The 8,100-nt window shown below is 42.2% G+C and overlaps 1 pseudogene; it reads left to right on the top strand.

Moving 5' to 3' along the window:
* The first annotated feature begins 3,528 nt into the window (after window positions 1-3,528).
* LOC122728696 overlaps window positions 3,529-8,100 on the top strand; it is a 42,233-nt pseudogene continuing 37,661 nt past the window's right edge.

Genomic DNA, 8,100 nt, shown 5'->3' with positions numbered 1-8,100 from the left:
TGAGACTTTCTGAGCTGTGGGAAGGGCTTATAAATCATCCCTCTGCCTCTTTTGTTTTGTCCTTTATTGGTTTGGTCAACTAATCCCAAAGTTCTATGCGTGTCCCTGGTGGTAAAAAGTCTAACACTTTCATGATTGTCCCTCATCAATGTGCAAGGAAGCACATGAGCCTATTGCTATGGGTCGGGCCTCTGGCTGGAGCTGAGTGATCTTCTTGCATGATTCCAAAACAGAACATGGGAGGAGGGGTGGAGTGTGAGGGATTATTTCTTTCTCCTTCATGTCTGGGGAAAGCATGTTCCCTGGCATGAAGGAAAGCATCAGGATTAGTGTGAAATAATAGGGCTGATTTGTAAAGCATGAAAAAAGAGAGAGTCAGCAGTGAAAAAAATTAGATAATAAGCAAGATCTTCGATAATTCAAATGTTCAAATCTGTTGCACCCCTGCAAAATTCATTATTTGATGCTGTTAGATTGTTTTAACATCATCCCAAGCTCTCCCTTCACCTCAAATGTTTTGCCTCTTTCCTCTCTCCCCAATTCAAGTAAACAAAGACACCCATTGCTTATCTCCTGCCACAGGATCTGGCTGCTTACACCGAATGGCAGGATGCTCAATTGTCAACTACAACAACTATCTCTCAGCCACTGCAGGGGAGGGTGGCATAATCCAGTGCATTCCTCTTGCTTAGCTTGCAGCAGGCTTACAAACAAATGTCATGATGGATTAGGACCCTGGATCCTGAAACTCAGCCCTACAGAGTCTGCTGATTATAGTGATAGCCCTGGGAAGGCAGGCTTAGCAGGGGCAACTGGAGGCAAACATACCCAGGAAAAGGTCCTCCAGCCAACAAGACCCCAGTAGGTCAGGTTCTCACTGTGGTTTGCTGAAAACCCAGCTGGTTTCCATTTTTCAAACCAAGGATGTTTGCTTAGGCTGAGGTAATATGGAGAAAGAGACAATCAGGTAGATAATCCAGGCCTAGAAAATCCTCTTTAAAAAAATAAAATAACATCCTCTTTTGTCTAGGTAATTTGACTGTTCTGGACCTTGGAAAGGCCTCTTCAGGTAAGTGTCTCTCTAAGTGCCTCCATCTACACTCTAATTTGTGAGGATAGACGCTGGTTTTTAAGGGGATTTAGAAACTCACTCTTCCTAGGCTCTGTAGCTCCCCATCTCCTCCATTCCTAATAAAGAACTGGACCTTTTATTTCTAAGTACCTCAGGTCAATCAAACAATAGTGACCAATTGTGTTGGTGGTGGTGCTAAAACAAAAATCAAGGATGACTTGAAAAGTCTTCTGATTGTCAGGGTCCCACAACCTCTGACTACCATGGTCCCACAGCTTTTGACATAGGCCTGCCCAAGAAAAGAAGGAAGGTCTGAGACCCTATGCCCAGGATATTACTCTTCATTGCCACATCTTTCAGGATCTTCTGTACCATAGACTTTGGGCAGCTTATAGTACTTCCTATGGAGTCACACTGCCCAAGCAAATACAATCAAACCGGGAAGACCAGCCAGGAACAAGAGAACCCTTCTATGTATTCTGCTAAAAATTGTTTTTTAAATGTCTTTCACCTGGTTCTCTTACTCTCCATCATTCAGGATTACCAGCTCTGAAACTCTAGGAAAACTGGCCGGTTCTAGCAAATGAGCCCTGATCTTTTTCTGTTTATTTCCTAGTTTATTGTTCAAGGCTGCCTTTTTCTCACTGTGATGACACTCTAGGACAATGACAAGGTAATGATCGCTGAACATTTATTTATCTATCTATCTATTTATTTATTTATCTATTTGTTTATACAACACATTTATTAAGCTCCTACTATGTGCTAGGCTCTGTGCCAGGCACTTGGAGGATACAAAAGATAAGAAATGACCCCTAACCTCATGGACCTTACAGTTTAGTAGAGAAGACATGACATACCAATAAAAACCATAATAGAAGAGAGAATGTGAGAGGACAGTAAAAGAAAACAGAGTACCAAGAGATTATTCAGAGGATTGCCATCCAGAAGAGGCCAATTCAACTATTTTCTGGGAGGCAGATTTCAACTCAGTAAAATATAAAACCATCTAACGGAGTAGTATGACGATAATGGGCACCCTCATTAGGTAGGCGATCTCCCCTTCTGGGGAGTCTTATAGCAGAGATTGGACACCTGTCTGGGAGGGTGTTGAAAAAGGTGTTTTTGCCTAGGGTGGAAGGTTGGCCTCTGAGACGCCATGATTCCCATGACTTCATCATCTCTAACCAAAGACAATTAATGGAAATAAACTGAAATTGTATTTGAAGGGATGGAAGTTAGATTTGCCTTCTTGGAATCTCTAACACTCACCTGAAGAAATTCAAAATGATGGAGAAAATCTCCATCTTCTGAGGAGAGAGAAGGGTAATTCTGTGGAACAGGCCTCTATGTGCTCAAACCTGGTCCCCAGGTCCCTTCGCCTTCTTCAGAGTAAAGGAGACCTTCTCCCCATCTTCTCCCATCTATCTATAGAAACCATTCTCCATTCTCTGCTGCAGTGGGACATTATATCTTGTAGAAGAATAGAGTATGGGGGAAAGCACCAACTTAGACAAAATAAATGCTTTAGGAATTCAGGAAGTGGAAAGAAACTTCTGGTGTCCCAGAAACTCAGAACTTGTTCTTGCACCCTCCCCACTCCACTTTTGTACTGTTTCAAATGTTGAGGGATTTTTCCTAATGTCAAGTCTAACTTTGCTTCTTTGTCATTCTCCCTATAGTTCATGGGTCTCCTGACCCTCTTCCCCTCTACCGGCAGAACACATCTAGTCCCTTTTTCATATGACTGTCCTTCACATACTTGAATTATCTTTCTCTTATCTATCCCCAAGTCTTCTCTACTTCGTGCCTTCAACAGATTCTCATACTACATGGACTTATGACCCTTTGCCATCTTAATGTCCAGTTTAGTTGACTCCAACAGACCTCTCTTAGCAGTACATATTCATATACTTTTTTGGGGGGCCTAGATTTTTTATTTCATCAATATGAGGAACTCATAATGTAGAAAATCCCTTCAACAACTCATCTCTAACTTATAGTCTCAGAGAGCTGCTGGTAGCATTGAGATTAAGTGACTTGCCCATAAGTCACATTCAGCCAGTGTGGTGGGTCTCAACCCAGGTCTTGCTGTTTCCAAGAGCCTCCTATGCAGTACAAGAAGCAGCCTCTCCTCACCCCTATACCCACAATTTAGTGCAGCCTGCTAGTTGTCGGGGTGGAGGCAAAGCTAAGTGAGCAGTGCTAACCACAGACAAATGCCAGTGAGTACCATAGCAGCAGGCCTACTGGGGTTCAAGAATTCACAGACAGCCTGGGTTGGGAAGGTGCATGACACTTTAATGAATAAGGAGCTACAGTGCATGCAGGCCCTGGGGTTGAGGGTTAATAGGCAGGGCTTCCACAACAACTTTACTAAGTGGACACTTAATAAAGTGCCATTGCCTGGGGGGAACCTGATAGAGCCCTTCACGCCTGGCTGCAAGGCAGGCGCCATGCCCGCTGACTCAGGCCTGATGGCGTTCCCAAGGAAGGCACACCAGGCTATGGGGGCATGGTAAGTCAGCCAAGGCCAAAATGGATTTCAAATATTTCTGCTCAACTTCTCCATGAAATTAGCTTCAAACATTTCACTTACCACCTCAAGGCAAGGAGGAAGAGCTGGTGATGGGGAACAAAAAGGAAAGAGAGGAGGGACCCCAAATATAACAGAAGCTTAAGCCACATCGACCTTCATCCACCTAGTGTTCTTACTCTAATTTCAAAAGGAATCGTCCTGGCAGCTTAATGAAGTTCAATTAGACCATGTTAATTGAGCATTTCTTTCTGACCTGTGAATTGAGTCACCTAAAAATAATATAAAAATCAACCCCTTGTTCCTACATCCCCCACCATCTGCCATATCAGAAATAATCAATGTTCTAGATCTCTAACACTGATATTTTGCACTCACATCAGGGCATCCCAAGGCAATAATAAAAAAAAAATAATAATAACAATGGCTGACACCTATAAAACACCTTCAGGTTTGCAAAGCACTTTTGACTGAATTATTACCCCCATTGTATAGATGAGAACACCAAGGCCAGAGAAGTTAAATGGCATGCCCACAGTTGCCCAGCTATAAGTGTCACAGGCAGGATTTAGACCCAGGTATATTCCCAACTCCTAATCCACATTTCTATCCATTATACCACACTCCATGCTAAGTAGCAAAATAATGGGTTGGAGGAATACGTCAGTGGGAGCCCCAATGGTAAGTCAGCCAAGGCCAAAATGGATTTCAAATATTTCTGCTCAACTTCTCTCCTCTCTCAGGAACCCTCTGCCCTCCCACTTTATCAAAATGGGCTATCAGGGCAGCTAGGTGGCACAGTGGATGAAGCACTGACCCTGGAGTCAGGAGTACCTGAGTTCAAATTTGGCCTCAGACACTTGACACTTACTAGCTGTGTGACCCTGGGCAAGTCACTTAACCCCAATTGCCTCACTGAAAAAAAAAAAGGGCTAGCTATCAAGGAGAAATCTCAGTCACTTAATTTGGCTTTCAGCCCCATGAATTAAACCTTAATTCCCTTTACCAGGAGTGTTTCCATTTTCAATCTTACCTCTGAGCTTACTTGGTTCTGTGAATTCACAAGATTAGAGCATTCTGGAGATGTCAGAGGTCTTTGGGATCATCTAGTCTAGTCCAACTCCCTTCATTATATAGATGAAGAAACTGAGCCCCAACATTGTTAAGTAACACTTATCCGAGGTCAGACCTCCACCAATATTTCCATGATATGCTTTTAATCTGCATGATCAACATTTTCTCTATCATTTTCTTGAGTCTAGAAGTAAACAATTAAACTGTGATTTATAGCATTTACCCATTTCCAGGCTACAAGTCTTCACAATGAACATTCAACAATTGACTCTCTCTCTCAAGCCATTTGAATGAATGGATCCATCATACTCCCGACAAAAAGTGCAGCCTGATCTTACCATTCCCTACTCAATAAGTTCAGGTGGTGCCCTCTTACCTCTAGAATCAGATGTAAAGCCCTTTCTTTGACATTTAAAGTCCTTTACAATCTGGCCCTGGCCTACACCACAGGCTGGTCAAACTCCTTGGCGGATGTTCTTAACACATGACACTCCCATCTCCCATCTCTTTGCCATTATCCCTCATGCCTAGAATATACTCCCTCCTCACCTCCTCCCCTTATAATCCTCTGACTCCTTCAAGACTCAAGAGCCAAGTTTTTTGTTTTTTGTTTTTGTTTGTTTGTTTGTTTTGTGGGGCAATGAGGGTTAAGGGACTTGCCCAGGGTCTCACAGCTGGTAAGTGTCAAGTGTCTGAGGCTGGATTTGAACTCAAGTCCTCCTGAATCTAGGGCTAGTGCTTTATCCACTGCGCCACCTCGCTGCCCCCAAGAGCCAAGTTTTACCCAATGCCCTTCCTGATCCCCTCACCTGCTGGTTCCTTCCTTTCCCCTCCCCCAATACCTGTTATCTATATTGCAATTATATCCATACACACATGTCTCTTTCAGATAGAATGTAAACTCCTTGAGGACCCAAGCTGTTTTACTTATGTGTTTGTATCACCAGTACTTGGCACATATTAGGCAATTAAGAAGTGCTAGTTGATTGACTGACTTATTGGTAGACTGATTCACCAGCATGCCCCCAAATTCCTCAGGACCTAACAGTACCAGTCAGCTACAAGAAACAATGTAGAACTTGACAAAACTGGACTCCAGAACCTTTTCAATCCCATATCGACTGAGTATCTTCAGGAGGCCTTCCAATAAGAAAATCCATGAGCAGGGGAGGTGAAGCAGAGACGAGTGAGCTGCTACACTCACCAGATGGCTTCACATGCGAAAGACTGGAGAAGAGTCGGCTCCTAAAGTAGTGGGAGGACATGACCACAGAAGTGGAGGCCAGTGAGTCAAAGGTGGGGGGTGGGCAGGGGAGAGAGAAGAAATGCATTTGGAGCTGAGACTCAGCCTTCAACGAGAGCACCTTGCCTTGAGACAATCATTTGAAGGAAGAGAAGGTGAGTAATTACACAGATTTGCTTCAGGCAGGTGGTTAAGCAGGTGCGACTAAAGGTACCCAAAAAAGGTTTGTCTTCATTCTTGAAGAAGACCCATGACACAGCAGAGATGAACATCATCAGGGAGAAGGTGATGTTTAACATGAGAAAATGTGCACGGTTGCCTAAAAGGATATTAAGGAAAGAAAAAGCCAAGAACAGAGCCTTTTATTGTCTTGGAGCTATTTCTATGCATTTATAGAGTGGGCAATTATGCAGCTTAGAATAACTTCACACATAAAGCTGCTTTTTTTTTAGTATAGCTGTCAGAGCATAAATTTATATCAGTGCATGTGCCCAAATAAATTAAAATCTCTCTTCACTTTGAGAAAGCTGTTTTTCCTCACTCAGTAAATACATCCTCTCCTAATAGTCTTCTGTACCAGTGACAAGCAGAACTTTTGGCTTTGGGATACCATCTTATGGCTGTAGACCAATGCCTTCCCAATATTTAAGAATACAGCCATCCAGAAAGGGGGTGGGGGCACAGTGACAGAGAGAAACAGGCCAAGGGGAGGTTGGCTGCTTCAAGTCAAGTACTAGACATTGATAAGATGTACCTGGTATGCTGTTGGTTTTTTTTTTTTCTTTCTATTTTGAGGTTTTGCATCACTGCTCTGATTCTTTCTCTTGTAACAGGATTAATGCAGAAATAGGATTAATGTTATTATGTGTATATATATGTGTGTGTGTATATATCTATCTATCTATCTATATGTATATGTATAGAGATATATAGATATAACCTATATCAGATTACCTGCTGTCTAGGGGAGGGGGAGGGAGGGGTGGGAGGGAGAAAAATCTGAAATTGTAAAGCATGTATAAACAAAAGTTGAGAACTATCTTTACATGTAATGGAAAAAATAAAATACCTCATACATAAAAAAAAGATGTACCTGGTAGCTGATGGCTGGACCCTTTGCAGCTGTTTAGTAGCTACAGGATGCTGGATAGGTTCCCAGGACAGGTTTGTGTTTCATCTTCTTACTCGTTTCTCTCCCAGACATGAATCTTAATAGAACCTGGACCTCCAAGACCCCTTATAATATTCTGGGGACTCTTCACTTCTCTTAGGCACTTCCAATGTTATAGTTGGCACAAATATTTATGTAATGTAAATCTGAAGGGATTTTAAAGGTTAGATTTAGAAGATCCGAGCTCAAGACCCAGCTCTTTCATTTACTTGTTTGTATGTCTTTGCATAAGTCATTTCCTGTCTTTATACTGGTTTCCTCCATCTATTAAAATGAAGAGATTGGACTAGATCAGGGGTTCTTAACTTGGGGGTCCATGGTCTGTCAACAAGTCCATAGACAGATTTCAGAAGATCCATAAACCTGAATGGTATTTTGACTAACCTCTAACTGAAATTTAGCATTTCCTTCCATTAGGATTTGCTGAACAAATGTTATTTTGAGGAAGAATTTGTAGGTTTCGCCAGGCTGCCAAATGGGTATATTACATAAAAAAGGTTAAGAAACTCTGGAGTAGATGCTCTATCTCTAAGCTCCCTTCTGGCTTCAAATAATAAATGATTCAACATGTAGAGAGAAGTGAATAGAAGGCTTGTCTGAAGTGAGGGAGACCTGTGCTCATATCCCACTTCTGATACATACTGGCTGTGTGACCCTTGGCCAGTCTTCCTTACTTTATATCCTAAAACTGAATAAGACCATAATGGGCAAATCGGGTGCTGACTTTGTTGGGGGTGTGTCCTTACTTAGATTTCCCTACACCAATGAACTCATACCTCCAGTACAACAACAGATAGACAGAAAACCAGACAGGTAAAGAGAGAGGCTGGTAGGTAGCTAGGTAGCTAGATAGCTCAATAGATTGGTGGGTGGGTGGATAGATGGATGGATAGAAAAAGAAAGAGAGATGGATGGATGAACAAAGAGGTCGATGGATAGATAGAAAAATGAACAGAGAGAAATACAGATCTTTTAAAGTTTGCAAAAAAAAAAGTGCTTTACAA

The sequence above is a fragment of the Dromiciops gliroides genome, chromosome 5 (assembly GCF_019393635.1).
Source record: "Dromiciops gliroides isolate mDroGli1 chromosome 5, mDroGli1.pri, whole genome shotgun sequence".
Lineage (NCBI taxonomy): Eukaryota > Metazoa > Chordata > Mammalia > Microbiotheria > Microbiotheriidae > Dromiciops > Dromiciops gliroides.
Note: the sequence above shows the minus strand (reverse complement) of the source record. Positions and strands in the feature narration are given on the sequence as shown.